The 17,776-nt window shown below is 46.4% G+C and overlaps 1 protein-coding gene and 1 pseudogene across 1 annotated transcript in view; one reads left to right on the top strand and one right to left on the bottom strand.

Moving 5' to 3' along the window:
* The window catches only part of LOC115275965, a 37,840-nt pseudogene extending 26,516 nt beyond the window's left edge, over window positions 1-11,324 (bottom strand).
* TJP2 (tight junction protein 2) overlaps window positions 842-17,776 on the top strand; it is an 89,609-nt gene continuing 72,674 nt past the window's right edge. The window contains exon 1 of the mRNA XM_029920046.1: window positions 842-884. The gene's annotated coding sequence lies outside the window, so the exon portion shown is untranslated. The remainder of the gene's footprint in view (window positions 885-17,776) is intronic.

The following is a 17,776-nucleotide window of genomic DNA, read 5'->3' as shown; positions in this document are numbered from 1 at the left end:
TTGCCCGTGAAAACTGTCTATCTAAACACTTGTGCATAGTAGCCCTAAAGTGGAAACAACCCAGATGTGTTGTTTCATCACTGGCTGATGAAAATATAAATAAAGTATGTCCACACAACGGAATATTACTTGATCGTAAAAAGGAGTCAAATTCTGACACATGGTCTCGCATCGACAGAACTCCAAAACATCATGCTAAGTAGATGAAACCAGTCACAGAAGGTCATGTCTTTTTTTTAATTTGTTTTAGAGAGAGAGGGAGAGTGCATGCAAGTAGGGGAGGCTTAGAGAGAAAGAGGGAGAGAGAGAGGGAGAGAGAAACAACCTCTGTCAGTGCAGAGCCTGATGTGGGGCTCGAACTCATAAACCACGAAATCATGACTTGAGCCTAAGTTGGATGCTTAACCAGCTGAGCCACCCCGGCGCCCCCAAAAGGTCATGCATTTTGTCCATTTGTTTATGAAGCATCCGGTACAGGTAAATCTGTAGAGACAAAACTTAAATTGGTGGTTGCCAGGACGGGTGGGGGAGGGAACTGGGGCAGTGTGGGAAGAGGTCTGAAGGCTGCGAGGTTTCTTTTCTGAAGTAATGAGAATGTTCTAAAATGGATTATGGTGGTGGTTGCACAACACTGTGAATACATTAAAGCCATGTTATAAATGGCTGAATTGCACAGTATGTGAATTTCAGTGCATTTCCCAGGATCTCACAGTGCTTGCTAGGAGTGACCGTGTTGGATTTCTAACCACACTGTCTTTTTCAGGGTGCGGAGTGCCACATTACTGTCATCTCCCTGTGAGTGGGACTGGCAGCTGGGCCGTACCTCCTGGAGTGAGCATTCCACCAAGCATAGACGTGTGCCGGTCGATAGCCTGCTTTACCAGGTACTTCATTTATTTCCTCTCGTCAACCTGGTTCCTGGCTCTCCTCCACGTGACGTTTGGTGTAAATTATTTCACATCCTAGACAGAGTCGAGGCCCCCATTTTCGATGTGGCCGATAGAGAAACTCTTCCATATCAGAGAAAATTTAATTGTAATGTCTTATTTGCCAAGCAACCAAAAGCATCGTACCTGCATTTATGGTCTGAATAAATGTGTAACTTTGCCACAGTTGGATGAAAACTAATTGAGGTCTTCCCTGACTGGAGCATATGAGTTCAAGTCCTGTGGTTCGGAATAAATGCCTAACAGGGTATGGTAGTGCGTGGGGTGACAGGTCATTCTGATAAATCAGGTTTTTCCCATTATCTCTGAGGGAGCAGAATTATGTAACAGTGGTAAGCACGTTGCTGAAAATATAAAGACATCGGTCACACTGGCTTCCATAGATTAATTATGTACAAGCTTTTAGCGAAAGACCTAAGAGTGAGTATTATCTATTTACTGATTCAGTTTTAAGTAGGAATTAAATGAGATTTACAAGGTATTAAATTTTATTTTGACAGATGCTGGGATGTATTTGTTCTTAGTTACACTTTAACCCCTGATTATAGGCCAGTCCGTGGCGGCTGGACTGGGGTTGGAATGTTTTTTCGTGTGCTTATTTCGTAATTCCTGTCTGTTTAAGCTTGCGGCCCCTGCCTGGGTGCATTCTAGCTATGTACCGGGGCTCGAGTTTACTAGACTGTGAAGAGGACACTCCAGGGTGGCAGATGGCTGTTCAAATCCCAGCGCTCCTGCCTTCTAACTGAATGATCGTGGGCACACGTCTTCATGTTTCTGAGCTTCAGATCCTTCATCTATGAAAAGAGAGTGTCAGTATGAAGCTAAATGAGTTGAAGGATAGCAGGAATGAGGCATTCGCCCAGGCCTTTCTCGGAGTTGGGTTGTTCAAATGGGGACACCTGCGTGGGGGAGCCCTTAGTTTCCACTGAACTGTTAGGGTTTTGTTTGGGAAGATACAGTTTCTAAACACAGGAAGGCCGATGCTTACCAGGACTCCAGTAGTTTTCCGGAAACTAGATTTCGGTGTAGGATCGTTTGTTGTGGCCGAGTGAATTGGAGGAGCCCTGTGGAGGGTGGCAGAGGGGGACCGTGCAGGCACTGTCTGTAGGAGGGAAGGCTCTTTGTGACTCAAACGAGCCCCCTCTGATAAACACGCCCTGGCTTTGATTCCCTGTACTAGTGACCACAGGCCCTTTGACGTCTGTTTGTTTTCCCAAGTCGGAGCCTTGTTCCAGAGCCCTTTCCTGTGTAAAAACTTAAGCATGACTTTTTGGGATGACTTAGCCTCAAGTGAGCTTGGGTGGCAACGATTTTTCCCAGAGCATCTCCTGTCACCGGTTTCAGGCCCGGCAAACATTTATGAAGAGCTTTTTGTTTGCCAGGCACCGGGGCAGGGTGCTTTCACCCATAACCCTGGAACTACCCCGAGAGGAAAGGTGTTATGACCACCTCCCTTTTGCAAATAAACACCGAGATTCACAGATTTTAAGTGATTTCCCCAAGGTTGTATAGACCTTGACTCCCAACTTCGGTGAGATTTCTATAGTAGCACCTGACTGTATGCACAGAGTTACACTAACTCTACGGAGCTTGGAGACTTAGCTCCTAAACTCAGAATACTAGCAAATTTTCCTCAAGAGCCAGTTCGGGTCCACAGATGGTGGCTGCCTGGAGTGAAGGAGTTTTAGGTGCCGTCCAAGTTTGCCGAAGCAAGAATGTTGTGATCCATTAGCATCCAGTGTCTCTGGGTGGAGGAGGGTGCCTGCAGAGCCCGCCCTTGACGTTGCCCTGTTTCTGACCATCAGTCTTCTGGAAGGATGTACTTCTCATTGTTAGGCATTTTAGGTACCTCACAATTATCATGGACTCACCCCATGACATGGGCTCAGAAAAGTCAGCTGGAGGTGAAGACTTGCAACTTTCCTTCTGTGCACCTGGGGCCCCTGCGCAGTCCCGCCCCCCCTCCCCCACCGCGGGGCTCCTCAGTCCATCAGAATGCTTGGGGAGCTCACCCCGTAGCACAGACCCCCGGCCGTAGTGCTCAGACGTTAGGGCATCAGAAGCTGTACCCCAGAGTTTCTGCTTCAGTCAGTGTGGGGTGAGGCCCAGGAATATGCATTTCTAACAAGTTCCTGGCCTGGCCTTACTTGGTTTCTCTCCCTGATCTCGTTCTCATCCTCCAGTTGCTAAAGTATTTGGATTCTTGTTCTCTTGGGATAGTATCCCTCTTTCTTGTCACATTTATTATGCTGAGGTGAAGCCATCCGAAGAGACAAATTTAACTTTAAAGACTCTTTCAAAGCATGTTGACAGAGTTATTTATTTTCGTTAACTAGACTTAAGATCTGAAGTTGATTTTTTGAATATCAACAATAATATTTCAAATATCAATATCAAGTATTAACAGTAACTATAATCAGGGTGCCTGGGTGGCTTAATCAGTGAAGCACCCACCCTCAGCTCAGGTCATGATCTCACGGTTTGCAAGTTCAAGCCCCATGTAGGGCTCTCTGCTGTCAGCGCAGAGGCTGCTTCAGATCCTCCGCCTCCCCTCTGGCCCTCCCCTGCTTGAGCTCTGTCTCAAAAATAAATAAACATTATAAATTTATGGTTTTTTAAATTTATTTTTGAGAGACAGAGAGAGACAGCGTGAGCAGGCGAGGGTCAGAGAGAGAGAGGGAGACACAGAATCTGAAGCAGGCTCCAGGCTCTGGGCTAGCTCTCAGCACAGAGCCCGATCCGGGGCTTGAACCCACGGACTGTGAGATCATGACCTGAGCTGAAGCCAGATGCTTAACCGACTGAGCCACCCAGGCGCCCCTAAATAAACATTATAAAAAAGAGTAACTATAATCAAGTAACTGCATTTGATTAAAATCAATAATTTTTAAATATCAATATAATTATGATTAAGTGCAGGAAATTCTGTCCAGGGTGTCTTGTCTAATCTTGCTATGCAACCAGATTATTTCCAAATGAGAATCAAAATCTGTCTGAACTGGAAACTGCTGTCACCAACCACGCTGTTCATAAAAACATGACAAAGTACCAATAACAGGGCTCCAGTGATGATCCCCCTTCCAAGCAGAAGCTCCTTGCAAATTATTTATCTCAATTTTAGCAGGTTAATGGGAATCGGGATTCCTCTCAGATTCCCGACAGAGGCGCAACACCAGGGGCCCGAGTCAGACAGCACACATGGAAGTTTACCTGTTGATCACAAATAAGACTGAACTTGAACTCTCAGCCAGGGAAGAGCCTTGTCTATGCAAACTCCCTCAGGCAGTGCAGTGCCTAGTGCACAGGGTCCCTGGAGCCATTACTGGGCTGGAATAGATGGAAGAGAAAGTGTTAGAAAGAAGAGCAGGTGGCGATGAGGGAAAGAGATAAGCACAGGAGTCCTTGGAAGAAATCTGGCTGTGACAGATGTCCATTGACTGATGAATGGATAAAGAAGATGTAAATATATACAATGGACTGTTACTCTGCAATCAAAAAGAATGAGATCTTGTCATTTGCAACAACAGGGATGGAGACGGAGTGTATTATGCTAAGTGAAATAAGTCCATCAGAGAAAGAAAAATACAGTATATGATTTCACTCAAGAAACAACAGATGAACATATGAGAAGGGCAGGAAGAGACGAAAGGGAAACAAACAACAAGAGAGTCAACAGTAGAGAACAAACTGAGGGTTGATGGAGGGGTGGAGGGTGGAGGGAGGGGCTGAATGGGTGACGTGCATTAATAAGGAGGGCACTTGTGATGAGCACTGGATCTTGAATGTGAGTGATGAATCACTGAATTCTACTCCTGAAACCAATATTGCGCAGTATCTTAACTAACCAAAATATAAATAAACAAACAAGCAAACAAACAAACAAACAAATAAAATTTAAAAAGAAAAGAAATTTGGCTGTGAAAAGTAAGAGACAGATAGGGCTCTGGGTTGGAAAGCGCCTGGCCATCTTCCCATCCTTAGGTTCTGGATTCACTTAAACATGCAGGAGTATCGTTAAATTTCTGTGTCAGAACCTAGCTTGAGGATTACTCATCTATGTGCTATACTTAACAGTGTCCAGACATCTCACATCTCCAGAGAGAGGCCAGATGGCCACCACTTTGTCTGGTGGAGTCCATGAGTAAGCCACGTGCTCTGATTTTTGTCTGGAAAACATGCCAGTCAATAGCTGGAGCATCCAAAAGTAAGAGCAAACCCTTCTTATTTTTATTTTTATTTTGCTTCAGTGGTATACCAATTTCTCATGAAAGTTTGCTTGAATTGCTAAGATAACAAAGTACTTTGTAAGTATTTAGAACATTCTAAATACTTAGAGAGGAAAATACGGAATTATTGTGTGGATACCAACAAAACTACTACTTGTCTGAATCTTTATAGATTGACAAATAAGGTGCTGAGTTCCCGAATGCTGAAATAATTCCAAATAAATGTACTTAGAGTACAAGTTTAATGGCTAACACATTGTTAACACATTATTTACAAACATTTAGGCTGTTTAGGAAGGACATTAAGAATAGAATAGCTACATCGGCTCAGCTCATGATCTCACAGTCTGTGGGTTCAAGCCCTGCATCGGGCTCTGTGCTGACAGCTCAGAGCCTGGAGCCTGTCTTCGGATTCTGTGTCTCCCTCTTTCTCTGCCCCTCCCCCACTCACTCTCTGTCTCTCTCTCACTCTCTCTCAAAATAAAATAAAGACATAAAAAATAAAAAAAAAGAATAGAATAGCTATACTCAGATAAACTGTGCATTTATAGATATTTAACATTTTAACAGCAGAAAGAGCACATCATCTTGAAAAAGAAAGCTCCTTTCTTTCATGAATTTTAAATGTCTCATATACTCTAATAGCTTCTCACAGTCAGGCAGGCAGACAACTGAAACGGAAGAATAGCTTATCCAGAAACTCAAGAACAAGAAACTAACAGGCTAGCAGTTTGGCACCCTGGTCTACACCCCACTGGGTTTCCAGGGAACCTTGCGGAAACATGGCGGGAACAAAATGCTAGAAGCCAGTAAAGCACTTGGTGACAGAGCACAGCTATGAAGTCACACAGGCCTGGGTTTCAACAAGCCCCGATCTGCTAACTTCTTAGATTGAGCCTATGACCACTAACTAGTCAACTATTTCTGCCCTACAGAAATGGCAAATGTGACTTGGGCACTTACCTAAACCCTCTGAGCCTCCCTTTCTTCATCTGTAAAATGGTGTTACGGGTTATACTGTGTCCCTACAACATTCATATGTTGAAGTCCTGACCCTTGTCACCTCGGAATGGGACTGTCTTTGGAGACAGGGTCTTGACAGAGGTAATCAAGTTAAAGCGAGGTTTTCGGGATGGGTCCAAATCCAATACAACGCTGTCCAAAAAGGGGAAATTTGAGCACAAGGACAGACAGACACAGAGGCAAGACGTGCATCTAGAAATCAAGGGGAGATGCCCAGAAGAGAGAACCCTCTGAAGGAAATGCGTCTGTCTGCAGCTTGAGTTCAGCCTCCAGGACTGTGAGACAACAATCTGAAGCCAGCTCCCTGAGGTCCTTTTTCGCAGCAGCTCGAGGAAACCAGTACACATAGCGAAGATAGTTGGACCTGCACCTCACTGGGTGGGTATGAGAGACAATGCAGGGGCGCCTGGGTGGCTCAGTTAGTTAAGCGTCCAACTTCAGCATCAGGTCATGATCTCGTGGTGTGTGAGTTCAAGCCCCGTGCTGACAGCTTCTGAGTCTGTGTCTCCCTCTCTCTCTCTCTCTCTACCCCTACCCCACTCACTCTCTGTCTCTCTCCCAAAAATAAACATTAAAAAATTTTTAAAATTAAAAGTAATGTAAAAGAGACCATGCAGATAAAACATTTTTTGGGGATCCCTTAAATAAATATAAAGCTTTCCTTGTTTGTACTGCAGCTCCGATTCTCACCACACACAACTCTCCTTCTAGCCTGGCCCTGGGGTGTACAGTCTCTGCTCCCTGAGGCTTTTTCCTCCTTTGCCCATGGGGACAACAACTTTTCATCCTCAGGCTGTGTCTCAAATATCACCTGCCCCAGGAGGCCCCCCTCACTTAGTCACTGCCTCAGGGCTTCTGCGCACAGAAACCGAAACGGGGGACAGGAAGCTTACAGCCTTTTCACACAGCAATGCAATTACGGACTCCAAATTAGACCCCCAAGTCCCCCAGGGATGAGCCCTTATACTCCTCCTAATGTCCCTCAGGCGCTGTGTGAGATGCTCAGTAAAGGTTTGCGGAAAGAGCCCTTCAGCGCGCGAGGGAAACGGGCCACGGAGGTCATCTATATAAACAAGCCCGTGCTCTAAACCAGCTCTTCCGAGTGCTTTGCAGGGTAACGGTTCTCAGAAGTGTGGCCTGGAAACCAAGTATGGCCTGGCCGGGAGCTTGTTAGAAATGCAGATCTCTGGGCCTCACCCCACACTGACTGAAGCAGAAAGTCGGGGGGCCACGACCCGGGAATCTGTTCTGTCAAGCCCCTCCAGGAGTTTCTGATGCCCAAATGTCTGAGCACTACGGCCGGGGGTCTGTGCTACGGGGTGAGCTCCCCAAGCATTCTGATGGACTGAGGAGCCCCGGGGCGGGAGGGCGCGGGACTGCGCAGGCGCCCCAGGTGCACAGAAGGAAAGTTGCAAGTCTTCACCTCCAGCTGGCTTTTCTGAGCCCATGTCATGGGGTGAGTTCATGATGTCTCTGAGGGGCCAGAATTGCACATAAGCAGCGTCACCAGTAGGTGGTCAATTTAAGGATGACGTAACTGTCAATCTGGAGATAACATGAACTGGAGTTTATTATATAGTATTAGTATTTAGGTAAATAGGAAATCTTTTTAAAAATATAAATTATGGGTTATAAAATATTTTATAGTATTACTATATTTTATATACCACTTTTTGAAAAAGAACTTCAATTAAAAGTATTTATTGACGGGCTCTGTGCTTACTGCTAGCTCAGAGCCTGGAGCCTGCTTTGGATTCTGTTCTCTGATTTCTCTTCTGATTCTCTCTCTGCCTTTCCCCTGTTCATTCTCTGTCTATCTCTGTCTCTCAAAAATAAATAAATGTAAAAAGGATTTATTGAGCAAATGATAGTATATTCGTACAAATGGACTATTATGCAGTTAGATGCGTGAGGATATAAATCCGTATTGCCATGGAAAAATGGTCAAGCAAGATTCTTATGTATGTTCTTACAAAGGTATCAAAAGCACATGCCTACTATGGCCCCAGTTAGGCAAAGTTGTGTATGATATCTACATGGTTACCTGCATACAGGTACCCGGTGGAATATTCATACAGTTACTAACAGTAGTTTGCTCTCTGGATGGTGACAATTTAGTTATATTTTCCTACTTTTTAAATGATCTACTGTATGGTTTGGGTAAATAAACAAGTACCACGTATAGAAAAATAACTGAAATAGAAATGAGAGGTGCATATGTCAATATATATGTAAAGAAATATACCAAAAAGAATGATGAGACCAGATCCTTTCCTTTGCAAACCAAAGACAACAGTTTGCAAATAGAGATGATGATTTTCTTGCCTTTGGAATGTTTCATCTACCTTCAGAACTGTGATCTTCCTGTCTTGTGCCTGAGCATCGAAACAATGTTCCTTTGTAGGATTTCCCAGACCTCCCTGATAAGGAGACTCACTTGAGGGGTGGGGGCAGTGCGTACTCAAAACGTCCACTCCCCTGCCCCTTCTCAGACACCCTCCCTCCCCTCCGCATCTCAGGGAGGGACCTGGGATGCCTTAGGGAATTCTTGTCATCAGAGAATTTGAGCAGACGTCGCATAGGAGCGTGAATACTGTGAGCCAGGTCTTCAAGTGTGATGAACGCCTCCTGGAAGTCCTTTCCCAGGCCCTGCTTCCTCTGTTCCAGAGGCCTGTGCTCTTCCTGACTGCCCTGGAAAACTATCTGCTCCCAGCGTTTTTCTAAAGGCCGCTTTCAGATCTGAGAAGTCTTTGAAAATCTAGGAGACTCTTCAGCTACTTTAATCTGGGCTGATCGGGGATCCTGAATTCTTGGGACTGAAGATTTCTGGTGATAATTTTTTAAAGCAATTCACGTGTTGCCAAAGGCCCCTCTGGTTCCCAGGAGGACCTGTGTCTCAGGCGAAGGTCCCTAGGGCCTCTCTTACCTCAGATTCCCTCCCTTACCTGTGAGATGACAGCCTTTTCACTTAGTCCAATTTTTAACTCAGTGAAGTGTTTTTTTCCCCTCAAAGCACTTGTTTAGGGAGTGGGTGGGTGCTCCGAAGTTCAGTTAGAGGCCAGATCACATTTGCATCAAGGATTCTCATTAACTAGCTCCAGGCTGGAGTCAGATGGCATTTCCCATTTTTTTTTTTTTTGAAAGAGAACGTTTTATTACTTTTATGTGCAGAGAATTTAACAGCGTGCACGTAGCCCAGATTGGTGGCCAGTTCTTTGGCTTTTGCCTCTTTCAGTTGGGTAAGAAGTAGGAGCCACGGACTTTGGACCCAAGATGTTGCCTCCCCCTTGGGGGCAGATCTCCTCGTTTCTGTCATTGTAGTTGGCCCTGATGGCTTCCACTAGCTCGGCCGGAGCACCTTGGTCTTCTGAGTTAACCTGCGTGGAGGTGACAGCGGTGCAGGTCTGCCCGTGGACCAGACGCCCCCGCCTGGCTTTCCCCTTGATGATGCAGTGGGGAGCCCCCACCTTAGGACACCAGGCAGGCAGGGAGACGGGCCAGTCAGTGGGATCCGCAGCACGGACAGTCACTACCAGCTGAGCCTTCTTGTTTTCCACTAAGGTGGGGCCAGGTGGCCTCTTGGGGACATCCCCTTTGTTGGCAACTTTCTCCTAAGTCCGGATCAACAGTCTCTGCTACTTCTCTTGCTTGGTCTTCAGTCTGCATTTGGGGGCAGCCTAAGCAGCTGAGCAGCTGTTTGGTGGTCCAAGGTTAATCTCAGGGCCAGGGGAGGGGGGACAGCATTACACATTTATTGAGAAGAACCAGATGTTGTGGGCCATTTGACAAAGCAGGTGAGGTCCCTTTTGGACTGGATGTCTTGTCCCATGCCAAAATTCTTGGGCCTTGTCTCAAACAGAGAATTGGCCACCTTCTTGGCCTCCTGCTTCCTTGCAAGAGCGGGGCTGGGGGTCACCTTCTTCTCTTCTCCTTCTTTTCTTTTGGCATCTTGGATGGCTGGATGGCAGAGCTGTGGCATTTACCCTTTTTTTTTTAAGTTTTTTTTTTTTTAGCATTTATTCATTTTTTTGAGAGACAGAGAGACAGAGCACGGGCAGGGGAGGGACAGAGAGAAAGGGAGACACAGAATCTGAGGCTCCAGGCTCTGAGCTGTCAGCACAGAGCAAGACTCCGGGCTCGAACTCATAAACTGTGAGATCATGACCTGAGCTGAAGTCAGACGCTTAACCGACTGAGCCACCCAGGCGCCCTGTTGCTGGTTTTAAATAGAGGGTTACTAAGTGGCATCTGTCCCTGAAAGGAGTGTGGATTTTGTATACAGTGTGGTGTAAGCAGGAGGCCTTGGGCACCTCTGCAGCATGGAGCACGCTCCCCGGAAGGACCTGTCTAGACCACAGTGTGCTTCAGAAGGTGCTCCTAGGATCTCCAAGCCCACAGCTGGATTATGCTGTCTCCGTCTCCTGTCAGGCTGAGGACACTTTGACCTTGCCTGTCGGCCTGAGCACGCTCGGACAGTCCCCTTGTAAGTGTCCTGGGAGCCTGCACGTGGGCAGCCTGGCACCACGAGGCCCCCCAGCACTCCCCCAGTGCCAGACTGGGCCACCCCAGGTGCCTAACCTACCCAGCCCACAGCTGACTCTGAGGTGCACAGCGATTTCGTCTGTCAGATCTGTGGGCAGCTGACCCCAGCATGCTCAGGATCACTGATAGCCGGGTTCTCACATAGGGAGGAAGAGGCTGGGCTTTGGGATTTGTGCCAATGGCAGAAAGAGGAGAGAGTGAATTGAAAGCCACCATGCACTGAGAACAGAGAGAACTTTCTCTCCCCTACGACTGACTAATGTTTTTGTCACTTTTGCGCTCACTCTGACACCTTTTCATTGTGGTAATAACAACATCCCTGCCAATGTGTTACCAAGAGTAATAATAAAAAAGTTAAGAAGGGAGAGCAGTGGATAATAGGGTCCTTTGCTGTCTGGGGCTAGCCTCCCTTCCTGCTGTGGTTCCTCCCTCGGAGTCCCTTAGCCCATCGAGACCACCCACCGCCCCACCTTTTCAGACCCCTGCACTCTGCTCTCTGAAATGCTTGCTTCGCCACCATAAGCAAAGCACTCAGCTGGCCTCCATGTCCTGCTTTAACTTAAACTTGACTCTCTCCTGAGGGCATCACTTCCTGGTTGCCACCTCAAGGGATGCTTCCTGCTTTAGAAAGAAAGAGAAATCTAAGCAGCAGCTGGCGCTGTGGTCCAGGCAGGGAAGCTCAAACAAAGGCTGGTGTGTGTGTGTGTGTGTGTGTGTGTGTGTGTGTGCACACGCGCACACACACACCGAAATGCACTTGGCAGGGTCTCAAGAGCAACAAAGGAAGGCCAGTGTGGCTCCGGCACCGGAGCTTGGGAGAGAGCAGGGTGAGCTGGGTTGGGAGAAGGCAGCAGACTTGGAGGCTGGCTTAGCCAGCGCGGGCTCTAGAACAAAATGCCACTGCTGGGGGGTTTAAACAACCGACATTTACTTCCCACAGTTCTGGGGACTACAAAGTCCAGGATCAAGGTGCTGACAGATGTGGTTCCTGGCAGGGGCCCTCCTCCTGGGTCGCCGCCAGCTGCCTTGCCCGCGTGCCCTCACATGGTCTTTCCTAGGAGCACGATCCTGGAGGGAGGTCTCTCTTCCTCTTGAGGGGCCTCCTCTTATGACCTAATCTACCGAATAATTCCCTCCCAAAGGCCTGTCTCCAGATACCACCACATTGGGGGTTCGGGTTTCCACCCCTCTGGGGGCCTGAGGGAGACACACACATTCAGCCTGTAAGGAGGCCATGGCAAGAAGTCTGGATTGGTGACCTTTTGCGGGTTTAAAGGCACAGAGTTCTGAGATCTCATCTGCTTCCTGAAAAGATTGTTCTGGCTGCTGGGAAGGATGGATTGGAGATTGAGTAGAGAGACAACACAGAGGCAAGTCCTGGAGGAAGAGGAACTTTCTAAAATTAAAACATGATTTTTCATAAATAAAATACTAATCTCTTCATGTTTTAGAAGTGTCTGGAAACTCACTACTGAAGATTTTGGTGGGGGGAGTTAGTCTTTTTAGATGATCTTTTGTGGATAAATATCATATTAAAGAAATATTTTTCTTGTGTTCATGAGGGTTGGGTTTTTTGTTTTATTCGTTTTTCTTTTTTCCTGTCAATATCAAATAGACTTTTATTTACTATTTTTAAATTAAAACAGCCCTGCATAAGACTCATTTTTGTTTAAGTTTTTCTGGCCTCTGGGGGTAGTCTCCTAATTAACCTCCTATCAGTATCTGTGTGTATGTCTGGAATGGTCACCTACTTTTGAAGCTGGTCATTAGGATTGTAAATGCTTTTTACATTTATTTGTGCTTTTCTGAACTGTTCTGAATGCTTTATAATTGGCATCTTATTATTATTTTTATTATTATTGCTGAAACTCTAAAAAAATGAACAATACTGAAAATAGCTTTATTGACTATGGAACAATATGAATAGTGTTACACAGCAATTACCATTTCCTGAACAGAAGACTGTCTATGTGAGAATTGGCAGTGACCTTGGAGACGCTAACACGTAGATACCTGGATGTTCCGGAAACTGGCAGACCGGAGGCAGCTTTCTGCTGCTCTCCCTACGTAACGTTAAGGCGTGGGAACAATCCTGAAGACAGGCAGTTTGCAGCACTTGGCGGGAACTAGAAACACAGTGCCTCCAAAGGTAAAGCAGGAGTCTTGAGTTGTGCCAAAGGCTGAGGAGAACCAGGGGGTTTTTCTGGTGGATTATAAATGCACTCATCTTGTTTGTTCGCAGGGTTCTGAGTGCTAAAGGCTAGCTTGAAATAATTCGCTCTCTCTGCAGCGTGTGTAAACCTGTGATCGTTACTCTAGAGTCTGGTGTGTTTCGTTGCATCATATTTATAGAACCGCCATAGATCTAGATCGCAGTGAGGAGAGTCTCAGTCAGAAGGGGCTTGGCAGGCCATGCAGGACTGTGGCACTAGAAGCCGGTCCATCTAGAGGTATCAGTGCTCTAACTAGGAACTTAAGTAGCTAGTCACCCTGACCCTCCCTCCCCAGCCCGAAAAAAGAAAGAGTACTTTAACAAACTTTGAGAGTGAGCAAGAGTAACATTAAATAAGTAAAAGTGACGGTGGGAGGCGCAGAGCAGGACTTGGATGCCTCTCTGCTGGACGCTGTTTTAGGGCCCGTGGTGGGTGCTTTTGGAAGAAGTCCCTTAGGTGAACATGCGCGGTTACTGGGACTGAGAAGGGTGGGCGAGGCCGGCAGAGACACGGCCTCCACAGGGGAGGTGGGGAAAGGCCCGGCCTGTTCTCCCAGAAGGTGCCCCTCCCTCAGGCAGAGTTTTACCTGCTTCCTCCGTGTTAGTCATTCCTGTACTTGAGCAACCCTCCGGCTTGCCATCATCTGTTTACTTGGTTTCGTGTTCCTCGCACTGTGAGCAACCTCATCAGTATGTGTCATCCTTATCTTTTCTGTATCTACCCCGGGACACTGGGCGGGGGTGGGGGGGGCAAGGGGACTTCAGGAAATGTCTGTTGCTAGGAAGTGTCTCTATGATTCCAGTCTGCCATTCTGCATACAAGCCAATTAAATCGGTCAGTTAACCTGTAAACTTTTCAAATGTTTATTTTATTTTTAGGAGAGAAATAGAAAGAGTGGAAGCAGGGGAGGGGTGGAGAGGGAAGAGGGGGAGACAGAATCCAAAGTAGACTCTGCACTTAGCACAGAGCCCAATGGGGGCTCGAACTCAAACCATGAGATCATGACCTGAGCAGAAGTTGGACACTTAACCAAGCGCTCCAACCTGTAAACTTCTCATGTCAGATCCCTTTGTTCCCATTTAATGATACTTTATAACTGTATTGCAAATGTATATGCAAAAACATATATACATGTATATGTATGTACATGTACATGTATGTGTGTGTGCATATACATATCCAAATCGTGACATTCTTGAAGAAATCTGATTAAAAGTGTTTATCATATTGATTTGAGATCTTCTGACCAACTTACTACAAAGATTTTAAACATAGTAATGCACCCCGAAAAGTGTTGAAAAATTGTCCATTACACAAACAACGTGGCACAAACAATAACTACAGTTTAAAAAGAAATACACAGAGCCGTATCCTGTCATCAAATCAGGTTCCCCTTTGCTTTCCAATTTGTTTTTCATAATTTCTTCATTGTCATCAGAGGATAGATAAGATCTGTGTCCTTTTTCATGGGTGATTATATCCTTACTCTCCTTGTTTTGGATACACTTGCTATAATTTTAAATGATAGCTTGCTGTGCCAATTCAGTTGATCCGCTGTAATTTAATAGTCCTCTGTGGCTGGACATTGATGGGTTCTGTCCTTTGTTCTGATGCGCTGGCCTACAACGAAATGCCTCACCTCCCAGTCGGTCACTGGAGTCCACCCTCCAGTCTCCTCTTCCCATCGAAACAGCCCCGGGGGGGGGGGGGGGAAGCGCTGGTCCTCTTCTTGGTGAGCATCTCCTGCTCTGATCTTAACAGACCTGCACACTGATGCATGTTGTCGGCCCTGTTCCCCTTCTTGAAACTCATTCTTCCTCTGACTTTGTGGACATTGTTCCAGAGAGGTTTTTCTTCCCTTTCTGATAGTTCCTCTTTAGTCTCTGCTCTGGGAACTTGAGCTTGCCCCCTAAATATTGGCGTTCCCAGATATAGGTCCTATCTCGTTTTTTTTTTTTTTTTTTTTTGGGTTTTTTTTTTGGCTTGTCACAATAAAGGTTATTATGAAAGCAGGCTGGATGGGTCCTCTTTTAATCCTCTGTTGCCTCGATCCACATAGAGTCTCTGTAATAGTGTCTCTTCCTCTCGACTTCAGCTTTCTTAATACATTGACAGTTTTCACATCTCTTCCTCTACCCCAGAGCTCTTCACCCAAATGCTCTAGGACTCGTACATAGTAGACATCTGAACATCTCCACCTGGATGACCCATAGCCCGTGAGGCTCTATCAGTCCTTAACTAAACTCACGGTGGTTCCTCAAGCCCCTCCCAAGATAAGCTCCCACTCCTGCATTCTCTGTTTTGGTGGAGATATTGTCATGTAGTTAGTTAAGCCAGAAACCTGAGAGTCACCTTAGACTCACTTCCCACTTTCTTACATCATATCTAATCAGTCCACCAGCCACCTGATTACACTCCCTCAATTTCTCTAGACTCGGCTCTGTGTTGTCGAACTTGGCCTCACCTGACAGCTAGGTCTCTCACCTGCATTCCCACAAAAATGCATTTTGGGCTGGTCTTCTCGTTCTTACTGACACCCCTCCCCTCCAGTTCCCCCTGCCAGATTCATCTTCCTCCAGAAGCTGACACAACTGTCTTTACAAAATGCCAGTGCTAATCCCACTCCCACTGTGTTCACAGTAGAATACAGCCCCTGCTTGCCTGGGCAACCTCACCTCCCAGCCCTGAAGGGCAAGTCTGCTCTCTTCATTCCTTGTTTCTCCACTTGTATTTATCTCCCTCACCCTCCTTTCCTCTCACAAACTCATTCCCATAAGTGTCTCCATGTTTATAAAGCCTTCCCTAGCCCCCACCCCCCTAGTCTGGGTGAAGAACCCCTCCCTGAAGTCCCCAGACTCCTCCGGGCTTTCCTGGAATCCCAGTGCCTTTGCGGTTTCTTATTATTTACTGATCATCTGCTGTAAGGGACTGAGCTCCCCAACGTGAGAGCTTAGTCTTTTTTCAGGGGGTCTGTCATGATGGAAGTTGTTTGGTAATTGTCTGATAGAAGTTCTTTGGAGAAACACATTCTAGGAGTGGGGTTCAAATATGCAGCCCACATGTGACAAATATGTCCTATTGTCTCTCCAAAAAGTTCTATTTATTTATAACTGCCACCAGCAACGCTAGCCTGCTCATGGAATCATGCCTTTCAACAACTATTTATTGTTACTCTACGTCAACCATTGTGTCAGAAGAAAAGTGTTTCTAGAATAAGACTGTTTCATTATTTGGAGCAGTCTAGACGAATAGAACTTTCTGCAATGGGAGAAGTCTTCTGTATCTTCACTGTCCGGTATGGTAGCCATTAGCTGCATGTGGCTCTTGAGCACTGGAATGTGACTCAGGTGACACATTAGTCTGAAATCTTCATTTCCTTTTAGTTATTTTACTAAAAAAATTTTAATGTTTATTTATTTTTGAAAAGGAGAGAGTGTGAGCAGGGAGGGGCAGAGAGAGAGGGAGACAAAGAATCTGAACCGGCCTCCAGCTGTCAGCACAAAGCCCACTGTGGAGCTCAAATCCGGGAATCTTGAGATCCTGACCTGAGCGGAAGTCTGATGCTCAACCAACTGAGCCACCCAGGCGCCCCTGGAAGCTTTTAAATCTTAAACCTTTAATTCTAGTTAATTTAAAATAAAATGTATTGAATACCCACATGTGAGAAGTGGTTATATTGGGCAATGCCTTTCTAGAGAGAAAAAGGAAATCGCTCTGCAGATGTTAAATACGACGATGTGGATTCCTTTCTTCCTTTTTAAATGCTAATGAATCAGCTCACATAACGAAGGTGTGACCGGTTCACAAACGCTATCATTGTTATTTTTGGTTGGCACTACCTAATTTGGGAAATATTTTTTGAATCGGAGCTTAGGTCTGGGGAGTAACACCTTACACTGGGAATACAACCCAACGTGTGAGTCTGGAGACTTGAAGGCAATGGGAAATGTCACTCACAGTGCTTTTTATCCAGAAGCATGTACTTAGCTACTCCAAAGGAGGCCAGAAGCCTCACACTTGCAGAGAGGCATCTGCTCGGCTTGTTTTTCCACTTAAACGGCCAAACTTGTTTTGAGTAGGCAGGAAGTGAAGCAACTTTTCAGGGAGAGAGCCTTGCATCTGCACCTCGTCAGCCGGGACGTCTTACCTGTCACCTTCTACTTGGGAGCCTCGGCCATTTTGCCTTCAGGGAAAGCAGGTCTCCGGGAAGAGCTAGGTGGTCCACACTTTTTCCTTTAGAGCGCGGTTCCCTTAACTTTCAAACAATTGTACTTTTAATCAGGGCACTTGTTTCGAGTCTCCGAATAATTTACACGCCTTTAAAATAAGGAAGCTTTTGCTTCTCTTGTGCAGTTCTTCGTACGTAGGAGACCTTAAAACGAGTAAATGTACTGATAAATCCTGCTTGGATAAGCATCTGTGACCTACTGGTAGCCTTTCAAAACTGACGATGGGAGAGGCGTTCCAATGTTTTTATTGGAGCTGTTGGAAATGTGATAAAAGAGAACCTGGGGTATATTTTCCTCAAAAGTCCTCTCTTACTGAACACGAACGTCCTAGTGCCTTCGGAATTCCGGAAATCAGTTGTTGAGCTGACAAACGTGGGCTACAGTGCCGTGTACGTGCTGGCGCGCAGGGCAGGCCTCTAGGCAGGACAGACAACTCTGGGGTCTCCCTTCTGCCTTTCGGAAGGGAGCAAAAGGGACGCGACAGACCTCTGCAAAATCTGCTCGGGCCGGACGCGCACGCGACCTCAAAGGACGCGCGCGCCCCAGGACAGACCGGCCGCCCCCAGCGGCCCGCAGCCCTCGAGGCGCCCAGCGCT

Source organism: Suricata suricatta, chromosome 13, assembly GCF_006229205.1.
Source record: "Suricata suricatta isolate VVHF042 chromosome 13, meerkat_22Aug2017_6uvM2_HiC, whole genome shotgun sequence".
Taxonomy (NCBI): Eukaryota; Metazoa; Chordata; class Mammalia; order Carnivora; family Herpestidae; genus Suricata; species Suricata suricatta.
This window is presented reverse-complemented; position numbering and strand designations above follow the sequence as displayed.